A 20,191-nucleotide genomic window follows, 5' to 3' on the forward strand; every position below is an offset into this window, starting at 1 on the left:
CCAGGAATGCATCAAATATGGATCATATGCAGTGCCAGTCATATTCAGAGTAGAGCTGTTGAAATGAATGGATGTGACTGACTTAGGGACATTCATTTCAATGGGTCTACTCCAAGTAGAACTTAATCAGATGTAACCCCATATTCATATACGAACAGCCAGCTCCAGTTTATCTTTTCCAGTTTTCATTCTGTGACAACACCACTGCTTAGATAATAGTACAGGTTTTTCATGAAAAATGGGTCCAAACTATTGCCAAGTTGACAGACTCTGACTGCAAAAAGCATGATAGTTTGAAATTTTCATCACATTATTTTGTGTGAAATAATGCTATCATCTTTGAAGACTAAGAGCCCTGAATTGGAAGAAAGCTGACAGGAACATAGTTTATTCAGTTTTTCTTGCTTTTACAAGGATTCATTAGCTAGAAAATCACATGCGCAATGTATTTGTTTCATGTTCTAGAACAAAAATTGAACAAATGAGGGTCCATGTTAAAGAAAATGAAGTATTTAAACAAGAGGTCTAGCACTTGAATTTTAAGGTATACAATTAGATGTGGTCACCGTACTGTGATAATACATTTTAGCCTGAAAATCTTTAGCAAATGTAAAGTGAGCACATTCCTTCCTTAACTCTAACCACATTACAAGATGTTGCATTTACTTGTAACAGAAACTTCTTTCAGTAACTCTAAGCAGTCACACAAGCAGAACTCCACATGCATGGACTTTTCACAATCTTCCAGACCAGGATGCCCACTACCTTCTATCACTTCATAGTTTTAATTGCCTTCCCTACTGCCAAAGATCACTCAATGCTTTCACTGAGCCACCATGGAAGTTCCCAGGAATAACAGGAAAGGTGAGGGGTTATGACTACACTAAGTGCAATCTTTTTATTTATGGCTCTCAGGCAGTCCCACAATGGATAATTAACAAGCCAGCTTGCCAAGATGGGAGTTAGAGACCTCATGAGAAGATGTACAGCAGCATTGCTTTCCCAACAGCTGCTTCTTTTCTGGCACTGACATCTACAGGGTAATACTTGGTAAGTCAACAGCATGCTGCAGAACTACCTTGGAGTCCAGTAGAATGTGAATGTGGTTTCAGATACTGTACTTGAGTTAGGTTATAATGGCTATGAAAATTCATCTGGGAAGAATTTGTACAAAAACTTCTTTCCCTTATTCTTGTTTCCAAAACATACAGAAATATGAAGGTATTGTAAATAAAAAGAGAAAATACAACACCCTTTTGATATCTGAGGAATACAGTGAAAATGAGTAGTAACTTGAGTTCCAAATTCTAAACTTTGATGAAGAGCAACTTTAACCTAGTCGAGTTTTATAAAAAGAGGACCATGTTACAAAGCACACGGACCCTACAAACTGAAACAACAAAAGATTCCGTCTGAACAGCAAGAAGATCCAATTCAGAAGACAAAGGATTTTTTTAAATCATTTAATAAAATAAGAGTGTAGCCATGTGTTCAGATTTATTTGTCATTAGCCTGATGAGAACCAAAGAAACAGGATGATAAAAAAACATGTATCTATAAAAGATTTCAGATTGCGCTATCTGGGAGAAACATTTTCTTTTAACAAGAATCTCAAAACTGCCAAATTAGATTTTCTTAATCTACTACTAATAAAAAATAATATCTAAAGTACATATTTTAGGGTCCAGACCCTTCTTTAACGTTCACTGGAACCAATTATATTGGCTGCCATATCATAGGCCTACTTACAGTCACTCTCTACCCACTGAAAATTCTCCATGCCCTCAAGTGTAGGAAAGGTACAATGCAATGTGTAACTATCCTCCTTTTTAGTATGTCTTATCTAGAACTGCTAGAAGCATACTTTCAGCCCCTCCCCTTTCTGTCAGGACTGTCAATGACACCTATACTGGCAATGTTCAAGCTATTCAAATACAGTGAGACCTAACCAGGTAGGACTAGAAGAGACCCCTGCTTGAAACCCTAAAGAGCCACTATCAATTAGTGTAAACACTTCTAAGCTAGATAAACCAATGGCCTGATGCAGTATAAGGCAGCTTCCTATGTTCTGTCCTGACTGAGGATTCGAAACAAAGGAACCAACGTTAATATATATAAAAGGTGATAATGCAAAGCATCTCTGAACAAACTCTGCTCTTAAACTGCCCTTGTATACTGAAGTGGAACATTTGGTGTTGTGTTTGGTTGCAGGGAGGTTCACCTGTAACATGTCCCAAACATAAAATATTGCTCTAGAGATTCCAAATCCTCAGGCTACTGCCCAAATCTGCCTGGAAAAACAGCATATCTCCCCTTGGGAAATGTAAGCATATCTTGATTTCAGATTGGCCTCATATGTACCGAGATGCAATCAAACCCTCCATAAAAAAAATCCCTAGTCCTCAGAACAATGGTAATGAAGCCAATGAATCACAGTACAGATCAACCTGAATATTCACCCTGGTCATTTTTGGGACAATGATCCTTATACATCAAGGCAATTGGGGTAATCCTCATACTTGAGCCTGAATGGTCTATCCTTTGACGCATCATTTGGGTGCTTGACCCCCATAGAGGGCAAACACTAAAAACACTGACTCTATCATCTCTTCACTCTCCTGAAAATGGTGACAAATAAAGGGCAAAAGAATTCCATGGTATTTTCTGAAATGGAACCACACTACAATGAAACTAGTACCACCAATGTGTTCTATTTTTAATTATGGTTCCAAAGGCAATTTCCCTATACTGGATTTCAACTTCTTATGTGCTACCTCCAATGGAACTGGACATGGAACATTACTTAGCTGGTATCTCACAAGCTGCGGATCCAGAACCTGAACATGCCCCTTATGCTTACAGTTTGAAGTCACAACAATCTCTGGTGAGATTGAAATTGATCTTTGAGGGACTACCCTCTACCTGATAGTTGTCGCTGCAGCTGACATGAGATGGACATCATTCCTACTACTAGCAAACTCAGGTGGTTGAGTACCCACCCATCAGTCTGTATGCAGAATGAAATGGAAAATGGACTGCCTTCAAGTCAATCCCGACTTATGGCGACCTTATGAATAGGGATTTCATGGTAAGCAGAGAGGGTTTACAATTGCCTCACTCTGAGGCTAGTCCTCCACAGCTGGCAAGGGCCTGCTCAGCTTGCTACAGCTGCACAAGCCAGCCCTTCCTTGTCCGCAACTGACAGCTGGGGGGCAATTGGGCTCCTTGGGACTATGCAGCTTGCCCATGGCTGCACAGGTGGCAGGGCACGTAACCCCTGAGCCACTCACTGTGGGGGTGATCTTTAGCTGGCCCTTAACACTCAGGGGACACGAGCGGGGATTTGAACTCACAGACTCTAGACTCCCAGCCAGACTCTCCTCCCCACTGTGCTATACCAGCTATAGGTATGCAGATTAGAGCTATCTGGAAATAAAGTAGTGGCTTCTACATACACAGGTGATTCCTTGAGTACACAGAAATACACAACTTAATGTAAGCAATTTTTTTAAAAAAATAGTCAAAACAGCCTGACGGGAACCTGTCACCTTACAGATGATTGATGGCAGTTGAAGCTAAGGACATTGGAAATCAGATGCATTATGTGAAGCTACCAATGAAATTCATGTCATACACAAAATGTTCATGCATCAGTTAAAAAAAAAAACAGAAAAGTGAAGGTCAGAGAAAGAGAACACTGACCTGCTCAAACCACTGAACCTTGAAGGGTGGGGGATTAGAGTTGGATAGATGCCTTTTCCATCTCCTCAACTAGGTTCCCCTCCCCTCCACTATATGGCTATAAAATACTCAGGTTTGAGCTGTCAGCCTCCATAGTTATACAGCACAGCAGGGAAAGAGCTCACAAAGGAAGGGGAAGAAAAAGGTGTTTTTTATCCATAGCCCACATCTAAAACTTGTCCCCCTCCCAAGGAATGAACAGCACTACAAGGCTCTTGTTCCATTTTATGAAAAAGAACATTCCTCTTTGGGAAGGGACGGGGAACTTGTAGTCCCCCAGTTGTTGCTGGACTCCAACTCCCATCATCCTATTATTCATGCCAGCTGAGCTGGGGATGTTATTTGGAGTCCAACAGCCTCTGAAGGGTTCCCACCCCTGCCTTAGAGGGTGGGGATACAAAGCAACCTTCTGTTGCCAGCCATACTCAAATCTTCTGAAGCCAAGACTTTCTGTCATAATTCAATCTTGAGGCCATCTCTTCAAGCTTTGGGAGTTAATTACTAGCATATATTACATATGCCCACATTATATTCATCTCCCGAACAAGTCACACAAGTATGTGATCAGATTCAGCTACTTTCCCACAGCATATGACACATTTTGTAAATTGCCCTTTCTGTATTGTGAATACAAAGGGTGGGATCTCAACCCCAAAACTGTGCTGAGCTTCAGAGGATCTCTGAAAGTAGCAAGACCTCTCACTACATTCCAAGCATTTCCAAAGCTCACTGCAAGACCAGGGCCTCTCCAAATAAGGAGAGCCCACACTTTGGCTGGCTACTAAGATCAGCCACAATTTGGGGACCCTGATTATCCAATTGTGATTAGCCACTCAGAACACTCATTAACATGCCTTTGTTTGATCTGCATCAAAATTGAGTCTATGCCAATCAGTGATACAAGCCCACAATACAAAATGTGGAAACAAAAAGGGAACATGTCTGTATTAATCTTCTTAACTAAGAGGGGAGGGAATGAGAGCAAGCCCACTAAGAAGGTAGTGTAGTACAAGGGTGGGCACATCCTTCATAACCCATGAGTTAATTGTTTGTCAATTCCACATAGACCTCCAACTTCCTCCCTTCTTCTGGCTTCAGAATAGCTGTGTTGTAACAAGCTAGGAGCCAAAAGATGTTCTCCACACTAGGACTTTACAGCTTTCATCACTTACATATGAGAAAAGGTTTATGCAGCCAACAGTTACATGTTATGAATCCCTTTTCCTTTGTGAATGTAGGTGGAACAGGCCAACACACAGACAACTCCCTCCAGCTCCTACTCTGCTGTATCCCATATCTTTTCAAAGGTGAGCAGTCCTGGACCAGCACAATAGCTGTGCTCAGAGAGTCATGAGGAACCAGTGAAAGCCAAGAGACACCCAACAAGCCTGAATTTAGTTCTCACTGAAGTAGCAGGTCTAAGAACCATATTCACAACTACTCAGTAGTAAACTTTCATTTATTTTTCATATTTATTGCCTTACCTTCACACATGGGTCCCAATGCATGTCACATAAAAATTCAACAGAAAAAAACACATTCAGTAAAACCACAAGAAATATTGTCCTGCCTAAAACACTATACTGTCTACCATAAAGTCAGTGGCGTTTGTTTTTGAATAAACATGACTGTAAGCCAATTCAGCAGGAGTTCATATTTATTGGTGTATAATTCCAGCTCTATCACCAGTCAAGGGTCCTATTTAAGATTACTGACACAAATTATTATTCTTTAAAATGTGAAAATACAAAATAATTATGTGCCATCAATTCACTGTTTAGCCTTGGGTTAAATAGCATTCTTATCGGTAAAACAAGATTATTAATTGGCCACCTCTAGCCATGACATTTTGTGGCTCTCCCAAAACTCTGTTAGGGTTTAAGGATAGAATTGGTGATCCACAGTAACTCAGATATGGACTTATATAATGTCATCCCAGGGAGGCTCACAAGTAACTCTAACGTTTTAGGTTTGGCTCCAGTTGGTAGACCACAGAGATCTAGTTAAAAACAAATAAGAAACTACAAGTGTGGTGTTGGCTCACCATTGCTCTAGCACCACCAATGGGAGCAGTATGTAAATGGAAATCCTCAGGCAAAGTACTGAGGAACTATCCCCAGATTTGCTCTTACTGAAATTGACTATTTAAAATCAGAACAGCTTGTTTCTGAACATCTATTATTAAGCAAGATTTATATACCAGTTAATCAAAAAATCTAAGCGATTTACACAAAATGGTATAAAATGTTAATTAAAAATAGCAATAAAACAGACTTTAAAAGCAGTAGATATAATACAATTATTAAAATATAGATACAATCAACAGATTAAGAAAAACTGTACATAATAAAAGTGCATGTCTGGGTAGATGTGCTTAAACAAAAAGATTTTGGCAGGGATCAGAAACATTAGAATGAAGCTGCCTGCACAGTATCAATAGGAAGGGAGTTCCAGAAAATAGGTGCCAGTTCTGCAGATCAAAGCAGTCGTGGCCACACATGGGGAAAGGCAATAACATTGTTGCTTATTGTTTCTCAACTTTTGGTTCTAATTTGCATCAGCCTTCTGGCCAGTACGCTGACCATGAAAGATGTAAGGAAATGTCAGACAAAGTGATTCATCTACCTTGATTGGCAGCAGCTCTTCAGAGCCCCACACCCACTCCCCACAAGCCCTGCTACCAGAGATTCTTATGTTATTGAATCAGTGTTAAAATTAAGTTTACAAATGACAAAATTCCTATATGTCAAGACATGTGCTAAGAGCAAAACTAAAAATCTAGTATGTGCAGGCTGATATTTACCTGGCAATGATATGTTCTTTGCAACAAGGAAATAGAAAAGTTTCAACAGGGAGTCAGGTTTATTGGTGTCTATCCTGCCTTGCTGAAGCAAGCTAGGTTGCAAATGCCCCTGAAACAACTTAGCAAAGAAGTTCACCAAAATGTAATTTTTCATTACTTTCGTTAACTGTTTACAAAGGAGAGCATAACAAGGTAGAAACAGAAGGAGTGCAAGAACTATTAAGTGTTGACTTGTCTCAGCCATCACATGCACTTGCCACTGGCCGTTCCCCAAAGTCAGAGAACTTGCAAGAGTGGAAGGGGTGCGCCTCATATTGCGCTGGACTTTGAAACCTCTTGCATTGCTCAGCCTCGGCAGCTAGAAGTTATCGACACCTTACTTCAGCTCTGCCCACTTTCTAGTAAGTTCCATCCAAACTCGCACTGCAATAGATTCTGCACAAGAAAGTTTGCTCTAGTAAGTGATGGGAACAAACTTGATAGACTTCCACAATATTTCTCATCTGAAGGACCACGTCTCTATAGATCATTCTTCAGGTTCCCCCACTTTCAAAGATGTAGTGAGTAACTATGGAGGGAAGTGTCTCTGCTGTGGGGGCATCCCAATTATTGAATGTTATCCCCAGAAAGATTCACCTAGCACTTAGATTAATGTCATATCAGCACAGAAGGCCTTTTTAATTTGTCCAGGTTTTTAATCAGAACTTTTTTCCCTTTCTAATATTTTTAAACCATCTTAATATTTTTATGTTAAATTCTGTGTTTAGTATTAATTTAGTAAGCAACCCTATGAACTTTTTGAAGGTCAGAGTATAAATTCCAAAAATAAATAAAATTAAATAATTTTAAGTATCTATCTAGTCTTGTATCTAGTCACATGGCTGGTTTCCTGAAATGAGTATCAATCATTTCAACAGAATTAAAATTGGGAAGTTGTCATTTTATATCACACATGGCAATATAGGTAAGATGGGTGATATCCATCTAAGACATACTCAGAGCAGACCCACTGAAATAAAATGGATTTAACTTAATTCCATTTCAATGAGTCTTCACAGTGTACAACTAATGTTGGACATTACCCTTTGTATTTTTAACTTTTGTATACTCACTGAGGGTCTATAGCTAGGTTCAAGGTGCTTGTATTGATGTACAAACTCTTATACAGCTGGGAACCAGAATACCTAAAAGTCAGTCTCACCCCCTATATACCCAACTGATCACTGCACTCTGCAGGGGAGGGCATCCTGCAGATACCATCCAGTCAGGAGGTCCGTTAGGCACAATGTCAGAATTGGGTCTCTAGTGTGGCAGCACCTACCCTTTGTAACTTCCTCCCAAAATTATATTAGACAAACACCTTTGCTATTATCTTTCCAGCACCTACTTAAAGATGTGAAGGTCCAGAAAAAAAATGGAAAAATGAAAAGAGGGTCCAGTTTTCCCCCCCATTTTTCAGAAAAAAACCAAGGCGGCTTCTGAAACCTAAAACTATATATATATAGTTTTTAAATTGCTTTATATAAGCAATTGTTTGAACTGTTTTTACATATGTAACTGTTTTATACATGTTTTTACTATACTGCAAATTGCTTCGGGATGCCTCATGGGAAACCATAAATGAAATAAATAGACAACCATTAAAACTCCTGTTTTGCAGGTGAGGAATACTGAGGCTGAAAGATACAAAATTAGTATAAGGCCAGTCAAGACCTTTAACTTGCTACTGTTGAACTGCTGGGAGTCATAAATCTTTGCCAATCTATTGCAAATCACCCAGAGATCTCCCAACAGGTTCCATGCTGTTTTCTGCCCCCCTTCTCGGCTTACATGATTAGTCAATAAACATATGTAAAAAATGAAAATGAAAAGTGGTCTTTAATAATCTCATGCATTTTATTTTTCTTAATAGCGTTGTGTTGTATTCACTGCTTGACTACACGTCTGATAGTAGCACCATTGGTGGTGAGGGTCACCTTTATTCCAAATTTCTGATATGACTGTACTGCAATAAAATAACTTTCACAAGTTCTTTTTACCCTGAGAACATAACGTCAACTGTAAGAGATGCAGAAGTCTTGACTTGCTAATGAACTTATAATTCAGTGGAAATGTTTATACACCATTGTTTACATGTCCAGGCCAAGCTGTTGGTATTCTAGCAATTACAATGGGTTATCTGCCTCCACTAGTGACTCAGAGTTTAGTAGTTGAGCAACATGGAAATTCTCCAGCAGGCATTAAGAAAGAGCCTCTATATGAATGCAAAAAAAGGAGGTTAATTTTATTATCCCTTTCCCCCAATCAACCAGAACTATGCAACATGCCTCTCCTATTATATATTTAAAAGTACAAGTAAAGTCCAAGAGTCTGGGGTCCCTCATCTAACTTGAAAATCAGGCTAAATACAATTTTCTAATTATTTCTGTTGTCTATATTGAAGGGAGAGGGAGTTTTGTTTGTTTTCTGTGTTACTCATTATGAAAACCATACAAAAATGTTACAAATTCCTGTACAGCAGGGGCAAGGAACTTCCAGGCCATGGGATCCCCTCTCAATCCCAATCTAACCCATCCCACCCTCCTCACTTTTTCAAAATCCTAAATGCCACATGGGGAGGACACAGCAGGAAAGGGGTTAACCTTCTCCTCTCCAAGAGCTGAGACCTCCCCACACCGCAATTAGGATTTTCTTTTACAAAAAAGCTTCAATTGGCGCTCAAGTGCTGTGAAGGGGCAAAGGTGGGAAGCTGGGGAGGAAGGAGAAAGAAAAAAGTGAGAAATAACGGACGCATGGGGGACATAAACAGATGATGGGTGGCTGATCTTCCCCTTTTTATTAATTATTTATTATATGTATACCACCACCTTTATTCCAAGGAGTTCAAGGTAGCGTACATGATTCTCCTCCCTCTCCATTTTATCCTCACAACAACCCTGTGAGGTAAGTTACACTGAGAGACCATGACTGACCCAAGATCACCCAGCAAGCTTCATGGATGAATGCGGATTTGAACCATGGTCTCCCAGATCCTAGTCCAACATTCTAATTGCTACACCACACTGGCTCTAGTCCAGCCCCCACTACCATGCACCCTCTCTAAAGGTAGGTAGAGCATCTGCTTTGCATACAAAGGATCCTTGGTTCAATCCTGGCATCTCCAAGCATGGATGAATTGAAGTGCATGCTACTTACATGTTACTCAACAGAAAGAGAGAAAGTACTAACTTTCAATGTTGTGTGTTGAAGATTTCCCTCAGATTTTTGCAGAACATAAATTAAGAAGTTCAACACTCTCCCACAGGAAAACTATGAAGTTATTACTAGAATATACATCTTTAAGCACAGTCCTATCTTCTCATCTGTAGACAAAGGCAGAATAAACTGAGCAGGAAATGTTCAGCAACATTTTTCAAAACTCAGGAATCCAGCAGGATCCCCACCCTGAACAACCTTCAACTTTAAACATCAAGCCCACGTTGGAGAAGCTTTGTTTACTTTGAGCAAAAGAAAATGGGAAAGCTTCTGACAGAGACAAGCCAATGGAGGTGAAAGACCAGGCAATTCTGAGAAAGAAAGCACTATCCACTAACAAAAACAATATTTTAAAAGGCATGCTGGAATAGAATGGGTCCACTGTTGCTACCATAGTTTTTCCTATCACCTCAAAACTTTCAAGTGAACTTGAAGGAAAGCTCCTAAGAAAGATACATTTCAGCTGCCTCTCTTAAAACACCAACTGCTGAGCCAACTTTTATGTTTAATTAGAACTTCAAAATTAAGAGCATGACCAGAAGCATAAAAGGAAATCTGTCTTCTATACAATTATAGAATGCAATCAAAATTGCACACTGCAAAACATACAGGGAAGAAAGTCAGTGGAGACATCTAACTACCTTCAAAACAAAATGACAGCAAGCAGGGTTAGCCCAATGACAGCAAGCAATTTTGGCTAGTCTCTGGCAGAGTTACCAAGTCATAATTAAGGTGTGCATTGCCCAAATATGAACTCAAACATGTATTCTTTTCAGCAGTTGCAACAGAAATAGCCCAAACTAAGGCAGAATTTGAATGTTTTTTAAAAAAGCAATCCTAAACTATTACAACCAAGAAACATTAGCGCAACAAGCACATAGTGTGACACTAAAATAACAATAAGCAAAAGAGATCCGTGATTGAAATGCCACAGGTAGAAGCCAAAAAGACTTATCTTCCCATGCATTAGCCTCACAACGCAGCTTAGTTAGCTACTTACTCTCATTCAGGGCTTATAAATAAAATTATTATAACACTCTGCATCTGTCCATTCCATTGGTGCTCAGATTTTAAAAGAGGTGGAGGTCACACACAACTTGAAATTCCCAGACTTTATACTAAACAAGTCCCTCTTTGCAGAATGCACTTTATTTGAGACACTATTATGCACATTGACGGAGGCTTGTTGAGAGTGGCAAGTGAACAAGGGGCTGGATTTCATAACCTTCAGATGTTTTTCAACCCTTATGAAATATTCAATAACATTTTCTAGCAGAATCAACATTTCTAGCACACATTACTGTTTCAAGAGGCTGTTCCAGAACTTCCCTCACTATTAGCTGGAAACCTTATTTCCAAGCTAAAGTTATCAATGAAAATCTTACTTTCCGTGTCCTCAATATTCTTTAAACTTCAATCAAGTCATCCCAACTGCAATATGCTTCCTATGTTGCAAAGCAACCCCCTAGTCACCCCTTTTTTCATCTCACAAGAGACTTCCTTTTCCTGCAATAATTATATTGAATCCATTTCTCATAATGTAGTCTCCTTGCTCTTGGGTAATCAACTACTAGCTCATTTCACTGTAGCATATAATATCATATGTAACCCCTGCCGCTAACTGAAAGCACCCCAGAACTATGGTTACTAAGAATACAAATGCATCATTAGTGGCAAATAACTATAGATGTCTTGTGACCAACCAAGATTCACTAGTCTTCCCTTTTCCACTAATTAATTTATGACAGAGCCAGTGGAACCAGCACACCAAAGGAGACCCATCATTTTCCCCCGAGAAGCAGCTATTAAAACTAATGAAAGGTCAAATTTGCATTGCTCCAAACCAGGTAAGATCAGCAAAGCAGCATATGAAGCAGCTTAAAAAAGAAAGAAAAACACTATTGGGCAAGGTATACTAGGATAGCTGGGAAGGCTTGAGGAAGAAAGGTAGTACAATTGTTATATATCTTAAAGGATCAAGCCAAAACTTATCCAATAAAAGTCAAGTGGGACAACAGATTTAGAAACTCTTTTGTTAATGGTAATTTTAGTGTTGAGTCAAACTCCCTTATTATATCCTTGCTGTGACTCCACAAAAGTTTTACACCCAATTTCGTATTTGTCATGATTTGTTACAAAATTAATAAGAAAACAGGCTATTTATAAACAATGTAAAACAGCAATCTGATTCAAACCATTTTTTCTTTTGAATTTAAGGATTTCCATTTACTATAAGGTTAAAATTGCAAGTTACATACCAAAATTCTTTAGAACTATTTACATTTTTCTGAAATTATGTCACAAAGATGGATGTCAAGCTATCAATGTTATATTTCCATTAAGGGCTTACTAAACTGCACAAAATTTCAATAAATATACACTTAGGATAATAACTGAATTAACCTTTTCCAATATATAGTGGCATTTAGTTTAATTATTAAATGCTATTGTCTTTCTTCTCCATTCCAAAAGATATTGAAGTTCAGAGCAAGAATGAATTCATTGCTGTTTCCTGAAGTTACACTACTATGTCCATCCCTAAGATAAATCCAAAATAATAGTCCAAAATGAATTTAACAAGGGTTCATTTTTTTCTCCAATACTTTATGAGCAAGCAAAAGGGAACATTTTAGAATTTATACTGATATGTAAGACCAACATGGCTTTTAGAAACACAAATGTCCAATGCAATCCTATGCACATCTACTCGGAAATAAGTTATATTGAGATCAATGGAATTTATTCCCAGGTAAGTATAAGGCTGCATGCAACCCAAAACAGCTGCACTTAAAACATGAAAGTAGTTTCAACTTATATATACTGCAAAACGGAGAACAAAGGCTGAATTCATCCCTGAATGCTGATTTCAACAGAGTAAATGGAAGGGGGAAGTAAAGGACAGATGAGAATAAAAGCCTAGGCAAGAAGACACAGCAAGGGATGGATAGTGTGTTTGCATACTGACCTCTACTACTAAGTGTAGTTGTGTTTTAAATTGTTTTAAAATATGTGTTTTAAATTGTATATTTGTTTTAATGTTTTTGATTGCTGTAAACCGCCCAGAGAGCTTCGGCTATTGGGCGGTATACAAGTGCAATCAATCAATCAATCAATAAGTCCTTGTGAATGCAGGATGCTGGATTCTGCATTCAACAGTATCAAATTCTGGGACCTTGCATAAACATATGGGTTATTTTACTGTATTTTCCCAACCTCTTCAGATCTACATGCTATTTCTTTTTTTAGTTAAAAACATATCTAAAAACAAAACATTGTGCTTCAGACATAGAGATGTCTCACTGAAATTCAAAGCAATCTGGTTGTAAGAGCATGATGACTTGAAAGGCAGTTTTCAACAGCCAAGAAATGACTGAAGGACCTCACCATTATAAAGAATATGTTTGTCTAAAAGTAAAATTACAAAAAAAAGAGGGCAACTAAAGTAATCAGGAATATCCTTATACATTTTTTCATAAGAAGTCTGAGTCTTTAGCTTACAAAAATCAATGACAGACTCAACATGGGAGAATTACGAAAGTATGAAGAGCAATAAGAGGAGGTTGTGACGCCCTTCCCTGGCTCTCCCTGTCAGGTTCCTACCTGCGCGTGGCTACTGCCTGTCACTAAGCACCACCAGGGACTCCACCAGTCCGGACTGTCCTTTTTTATTGTTTCTCTCCCCGCTCTAGCACAGATCTCAACAGATCCCCCTGCTAGGCAACCACCAGTCACGTCCTAATACTAGTATTCCCAGAGACTCTGAATACTGGTATTGTTATTCTCTTCACCGCTGCCACCATTTGTTACAGTTTCCCTTCAGCCTTGGTCATTACCTTACCCTCCCTTCTGGTCTGTGAAACCCCAGCCAAGGATCAGGCCTTTGGTAAACCAAATTAAGTATTTATTAAAGATAACCAAGATAACAAAGATAACAAGATTTCTTCTTAAGGACATAAGCATATGGTTTTACTCAATACTAATCCGAACTCCACCCCCCCTCCTTCTCCACGCTCTCCTGGCAAACAACTCTCTAAAACCCACCAAAACAACCCACTCAGTTTCACCTCATCCACCACCACCACTTCCCAGATTCCACTGTCTCTCTTCTTTTTATACGTTCAGCCATTTTAAACACTCAGCCAATCATCTAGCATTCTACTGCCCATTCACTCCCCCTCCTCTTTCACTCCACTTACCATGTATCTTCTAAACAACCAACACTTACCATATATACATTAATATAGGAACATCACAGAGGTGAAGAAAAATTAACTCAACACACTAGAACTCTTGGTCAACCAATAGAACTGACTGGCAAAAAAAATTGGGACATATAAAAAGTCCTTCGCAAAACATATAATAAAGTTTAAGGATTTCTTTGTCACAGGTTGTTGTGATAATCACTAGCAGACACTGTTTTTCAAAAGAATTCAAAAAAGGACAGTTTTAACAGCAGCTAATGCTAGGACAAGCATCAAAGGATATTTTTGCTATCATGCTTCACTTGAGAAAGTTCTGAAGACATCTGGACTTCACTGGTCTTACCAAATTCCCTTCTATAGGAAGGACTATAAACTCAGTAGTAGCACATTCGCCTTGTATACAGAAGATCCCAGATTCAATCCCCAGCACCTCCAAAGTAGGGCTGGGAAAAGCTCCTGTCAGAAACCCTAGAAGCCACTGCCAATCAGTGTAGACTATACTGAGCTAGATGGACTAATGGTCCGATTCAATATACGGCAGCTTCCTAGGTTTTATAGCAACTCTGAGATTATTAGTATTCAACACGCTGCTAGCACAGTATGTGCTCACAACCCATCATCACTTCACATTCCATTTCTCCCTTTTACACTTTCATCAAAGGTTGCATTATGAACTATGCTACCAACATGAAGAATTTATGTGTGTGTCCTTCAGAGCTGCACAACAGACCAAAAAGCTGATGATTCATAGGGATAGACTAAGAGTATACCCTCCACTGCAAATTGGAATATACATCCCAGTTATACAGCTTTCATCATAACAGACAGGCAGATCCTGTGACAACTTCCAGTAAGCAATCCCTTCTGTAACCCCTCAGAAAAAACATTAAGCTCTTCCTAGACACCCACTGTAATTAGCAGAGATGTTTTCTTACTATATATTTTTGTAAGCGCCACACTACCCATGAACACTGCTGCGCAGGTACGTACCTGCACTGAAGCGTTCACAGGCAGCATGACACTTACAGGCAAGCCTAGCAGGAACCGAGCAAGCGAGCATGACACTTATGGGGGCCTAGCAGGAACCCAGCAAGCAAGTCAACAGCAGCAGAGCAGCAAGGCCACAAGGTGAGTGGGGGGCAGGCTCAGAGACCCATGGAAGGAGGTCTGGAGACCCTTGGCGGGAAGGTTTGGAGACCCTTAGGAGGGAGAGGGAGAGCTTTGGCGACCAGTATGTGCATGGGGAGCTCTGGTGACCTGGGTGTGGTGGGGTTGGGTGGGGTTGTTGAGGGGGTGGAGGGATGGCTAGGGTCACCGGGAAACTGCAGTGGAGGAAGTGGTATGGGCCAGCATGGCAGAGGGGATGGAGAGATGGCTAAAGGCGGGGGGAGGTCTTGGGAGTGCTGTAGGATGGTGTAAGGTGGTGTGTAGGTAGGGTTGGTGAGTGAAGCAAGTACAGATGGTAGCCCCTAGTTTGCTAAATATTTTTTTATCACATGTGAAGTCAGCTATCAAAAGATTCCACACAAAACAGGAAACAGACCTAGGATTCATGTCATCAGTGAACTTCATGTTCAGAAGCAAAAGAAAAGTGTGGTTGGCTATACATCCTAACCAGAAATTGCTTCACAGCATCTTTTAAACCTAGAAATTATTCATCCTCATAAACTTGAAAAAATCCACAGTGAGCCAATAATGGACATGTTCTGCTATTGCCACTGTACTATGGAACCTCTTCCCTCTGCCATGTGTGATGCAGCAGTTGTTTTAGGAACTTGTAAAGACTTAGGTTAATTTTCCCAGGTTTTCCCTGGCCCATAAGAATGTACCCAGTTCCTGGTTGTTGTTGTTTTTACATGTTTTACTTTACTGTTTTATTGGTGTTATGTTGTATTTTTTGCTTTAAGGACATTGTTTTATATTGCATACTACCAAGAGCAGAGGTTGCCAACCTGGTGCCCATGAACGATGGCCTTCATTTGTGTTCTTGGACAGGGACTCCAGACTGAGCTTCCATTTAAAAAGTCTCTAGCCCTCCTAGAAAAAACTTATGAAGTGAAATGTGCAGGTACACTTCTAAGCAATCTAAATGCCCCAGCCTGTCAGTGTTTTTAGCCAACGAATGAAGGCAGAGTTGTAACTGATAAATGAGTTGCTTGGACACCAAGCAACAGGAATCCCTGGGATCCTAAAGGGCTTGTTTTTTCCTCCCCTTTAGTGCACTTTTCCTGCTTCTGTCTTATTTTATAATAGTCCTTGGAATCTCTATAGTTTGTTTACCTTTTATTCCTAGCTACCAGGATGCAACTTTCCTGTGGTCAGTTTGTCTGAGAGGTACTTCCTAGAAGTTATTTTCTGCTAATACTACTACACAATAAGTGCAGGTGAATGTTAATAAATTCCCTACCCAAAAGGCAAAAGCAAAACATAAAAACTTTACAAAAAGGCTTAGGCACATCTCCTGCTGTGCGGGAACTGATGTCTAGGCACTAACAGAGAATTCACCGTGATCATCAGTTCAACTCACAGTGCAATGGTATACATGTCTACTTCAGAAGTAAGTCTTTGTGTTTAATGGGGCTTACTCCCAGGTAAGTGCATAAAAGATGGCAGCCTGATTTTGGATTGACATTGTGGGGGGAAAGGGTTCTTGTGTTTTTAACAGTGGTATCTTCACAATCAGGACCAGCAGGACATAGCTAACTTCTCATAGTAAACATGAGGTTGTCAGGGGATGGAGGGAAAGAAGAGAGAAGCAGCAATGCCTGTACTTTCTTTATTTTTGTACTTTGCCATGCTCCCATGGCAACCATTTTGTTTTAAGCCACGTCCCCATGGCAAACATTTTGACTGGCATCCTCAGCACTCTCTCAAAATTCGGAATGTGCCCCTTGGTCCAAAAGGTTGGCAATCCCTAACTTATAAGGATTTTTAAAATATTAAGCAGATTACAAATACTTTAAAACAGTGGTCCCCAAAGTTTTTTCCCCGTGGACCACTTAAAAATTGCTGAGGGTCTTGGTAGACCACTTATTATTTTACTGCCTGTTGTAGCTATTATAGATGTGTATGACTTTTAATTGTATTTTTACAGACATGCCACAGAAACCCTGAATGAAGCTCATAGACCACCAGCAGTCCATGGACCACAGTTTGGGAACCTCTGCTTTAAAATAAAATGAATTAATATTGATTCACATACCAACTGCTCGTCTGCATTAGGCACACAAGAAAAAATGTGAAGATTCATATTGCCAGTGTGTAGAAAAACAAACTATGGAGTACAATAGAAATCCTGATGGAATTCTTCCAGCCTTAAGAGTTAAAAATACCTACCACACATTGCACACGCCTGCATTTTCTGCCACCTATTCCTAGATGCTTTGTTACCCAATCCAATACCAGAAATCCTTAAATACCATTTTCCCCACACTATGCTTTTCAAATCCAGTGAACTGCACTGCTGAGATATCACTCATGAAAACAGAAGGGGAGACCACTGCCCAACACATTCACTAGGTCAACAAGTATGCAAAACTAGCTAACCATAAAAACTATTTAACACAGGACCGATCTGACATGTCACTCCAGTGTTTGAAAACAAGTAGTAAAAGTCTAGGAAAGGTTACGTCATAATAAGTCTGTTGGTCCTTAAGGCAGGGGTGGGGGACTTTTTTCAGCCTAAGGACCACATTTCCTTGTGGGCAACCTTTTGAATACTGCATACCAATCAAGCAAGCCCAGAAGCAAAAGCGGATGTGATCAGAGGCAAAAAGCAGACCAGGCAACAGATGTGACTCTTATGTTTGTACATTCAAGCCACGCAGAAGTCAGAGGTTTTTAAACACATACACATCTCTCCATCCAAGCAACCAAGAAGCATTATTACAATTCAAGAAGGCATTGCAGCCAAGCAAAAACACTCAAGGAGACCACACAGCAGGCCTGGTGAGAGGTGTGGCATGGGCAGATTCCCAAGAACTAAATACAAAGACTTGGAGAACTGCATTTGACCCCTGGGCCTGAGGTTCCCCATTTGTGCCTTAAGATACCACAAGACTGTTGTATCTACTGCAACAAGCAAACACGGCTACCCTTCTGGAAATCACTGTCATGTGATGCTGAGATACATTCAGCATAGGAACCCAAGAGAGATTCTATGTATTTATACTGAAAAAGAGGATGCAACCGTAACTATGAATTAACTAAGTGCAAGTGTATGATCCTATTCACAAGACTGTTGGGCGTGCAGTAGAACAGGGAAAGTCCTAGAGAAGCCTGTGCTTGCTGGCTTCCAGCCCATGGTGAGCCAGCCGCAATCACCCACCCTCAAACACAGGATTCTGGGAAGCATCAAAATATATTTATCTCAATACGAGCTTAAAGCTGATTCCTTCATGTGCTGGTGTGTGTGTGTGTGATTAGCTCACCCCATATCTTAAATAGTCCTGCACACAGATCATAGTTTGCAATTTTGAAACTGAATTAGGCTATTCTTGCTTTCCTGAAATTAATTACATATATGATCCAGTACATTACATCTCCTGTATAATTAGAATTTTCTGGGAGAAAGTTGGCTCACAGAGAAAGCCACAAATTTTTGGTGATGGTTCTACTGGTTTGTTCTTTAAGGCGAGTTGCTGTAACAGACTCACAGGTTAAAAAAAAACAACCCAACAGCTTAAACTGTGTTAATGGAAAAAAAACCCGTTCAGAAAACGAGTAAGGATGAAATGACATGACAGAGGGGGCGTTACAGGGAAAAGCAGAAGGCTTGTGGCTGACCGAGAAACGGTTCAGCGGCTCGTCGAGGCAAATCTTTTTTTCTGGGATGGGGAGGAAAACACAGAACAGTCATCACGTTACTTCTGAAGCGAGGGAAGCTAGTAGCAAGGGGCACACCAAAGTCACGTAGACTGAATAAAGGGCCCTTCGTAGGAAAGGGCGCAAGGCTTTGACTCACTGCAAAGGAAAATGGGAGGGGGCAGCGATTCGTTGGGGATGATCACTGAAGATGAAGGGTGCGGTTCACCCACGAGCCTCACATCGTGAGAAAAGGGAGGACCGTGACGCGCCCCGAACCAAAGCAAGCCTCTCGCAGCAACCAGGAGAGCCCCGGTCCGTGCTTACCAGAGGGGCGGTTCCCTGCCCCATACATGGAGGAGCCCCCGCGCGGGCGAAGCAAAAGGCTGGCACGTTTCCCTCCTGCAAGGCCGAAGGCTCCCGTCCACTCACCTGGTCACGACTCCATCCCAGCTGCCGACAGTGCGCCGTCTTTCCTTTCGGTGACCACCTCCACCCACAGAAAACTTCCCCGAGCACGCAAAGACCCGGCCTCACCACCGCCGGCTCAGCGCCTCACAGCCACGGAAGCTCCCGCCCACCAACGCGCAGCGTTCGAGACTGACAATACGTGTAACCAATCGCAATGAGCTTAGACGAATGAATGACGCTAGAACCCGTCAACGGCTACCGAATAATTTGGAACGCGAACGGCCTCGGGGCGGTACGAAGGGGAAAGAGGCAGGCGGGGCACAAAAAGGTGACTGAAGGAATCAGCCAATTAAAGGATAGAAATTATGTCATCGGCAGAAGGTGAGGCTGGCGTGCTTCAGCGCCGTGCTGGTGAAGTGAGGGAGAGGGAGGGGGAGGGGCCTTTCTTAAAGGGATAATGCAGCAATCTAGGTAGTGAGCTGTTGCCTCCTTACGGATGATTTTAAGATGTATTTTGAAAAAGTCTCCCACTGACCAATCTCTCTGACCTTTAGGAAAGAAAATTTTCACGGTAACATCCAAATACATTATTAAAAAGGGGGGGAAAGCACATTAACTTGGAGGAGGCCCCTTTTAAACTCAATGCGACTTCCTATATGCAAACATGCAAAGAACCAGGTTGCGCGTCTCGTTGATTTAAATGAGGTTTCAGTTTCCAGTAACATGGTCAGGAGAATGTGCCATTCAAAAAGTATCTTTGCTTTCATTTACATTATAGTGTAAAGCATGCAGTATTTCTGAAACTTGGAAAGTTATGCCCCGTTCCCTCCGGTTGTGGAAAGCATTACCCAGGATCGCTTCTTTCCCTATGGGCAAGGATAGCTAGGAAGCGCCATAGCTCAGTGACAAAGCATCTGCTTTGCATGCCAAAAGCAGGGGTGTAGTCATCCAGGGTCGTAAGGGGTCTAAGACTCCT

The 20,191-nt window shown here is 40.7% G+C and overlaps 1 protein-coding gene across 2 annotated transcripts in view; it reads right to left on the minus strand.

The window, feature by feature from the left end:
* Positions 1-19,534, minus strand: part of MRTFA (myocardin related transcription factor A) — a 136,340-nt gene extending 116,806 nt beyond the window's left edge. Inside the window, exon 1 of one of the 2 annotated variants that reach the window (XM_061639221.1) lies at positions 19,237-19,534. The gene's annotated coding sequence lies outside the window, so the exon portion shown is untranslated. The remainder of the gene's footprint in view (positions 1-19,236) is intronic. The other variant, XM_061639222.1, reaches the window with a different exon arrangement.
* Positions 19,535-20,191: the final 657 nt, after the last annotated feature.

This window comes from Rhineura floridana, chromosome 8 (genome assembly GCF_030035675.1).
Source record: "Rhineura floridana isolate rRhiFlo1 chromosome 8, rRhiFlo1.hap2, whole genome shotgun sequence".
NCBI classification, from domain to species: Eukaryota; Metazoa; Chordata; class Lepidosauria; order Squamata; family Rhineuridae; genus Rhineura; species Rhineura floridana.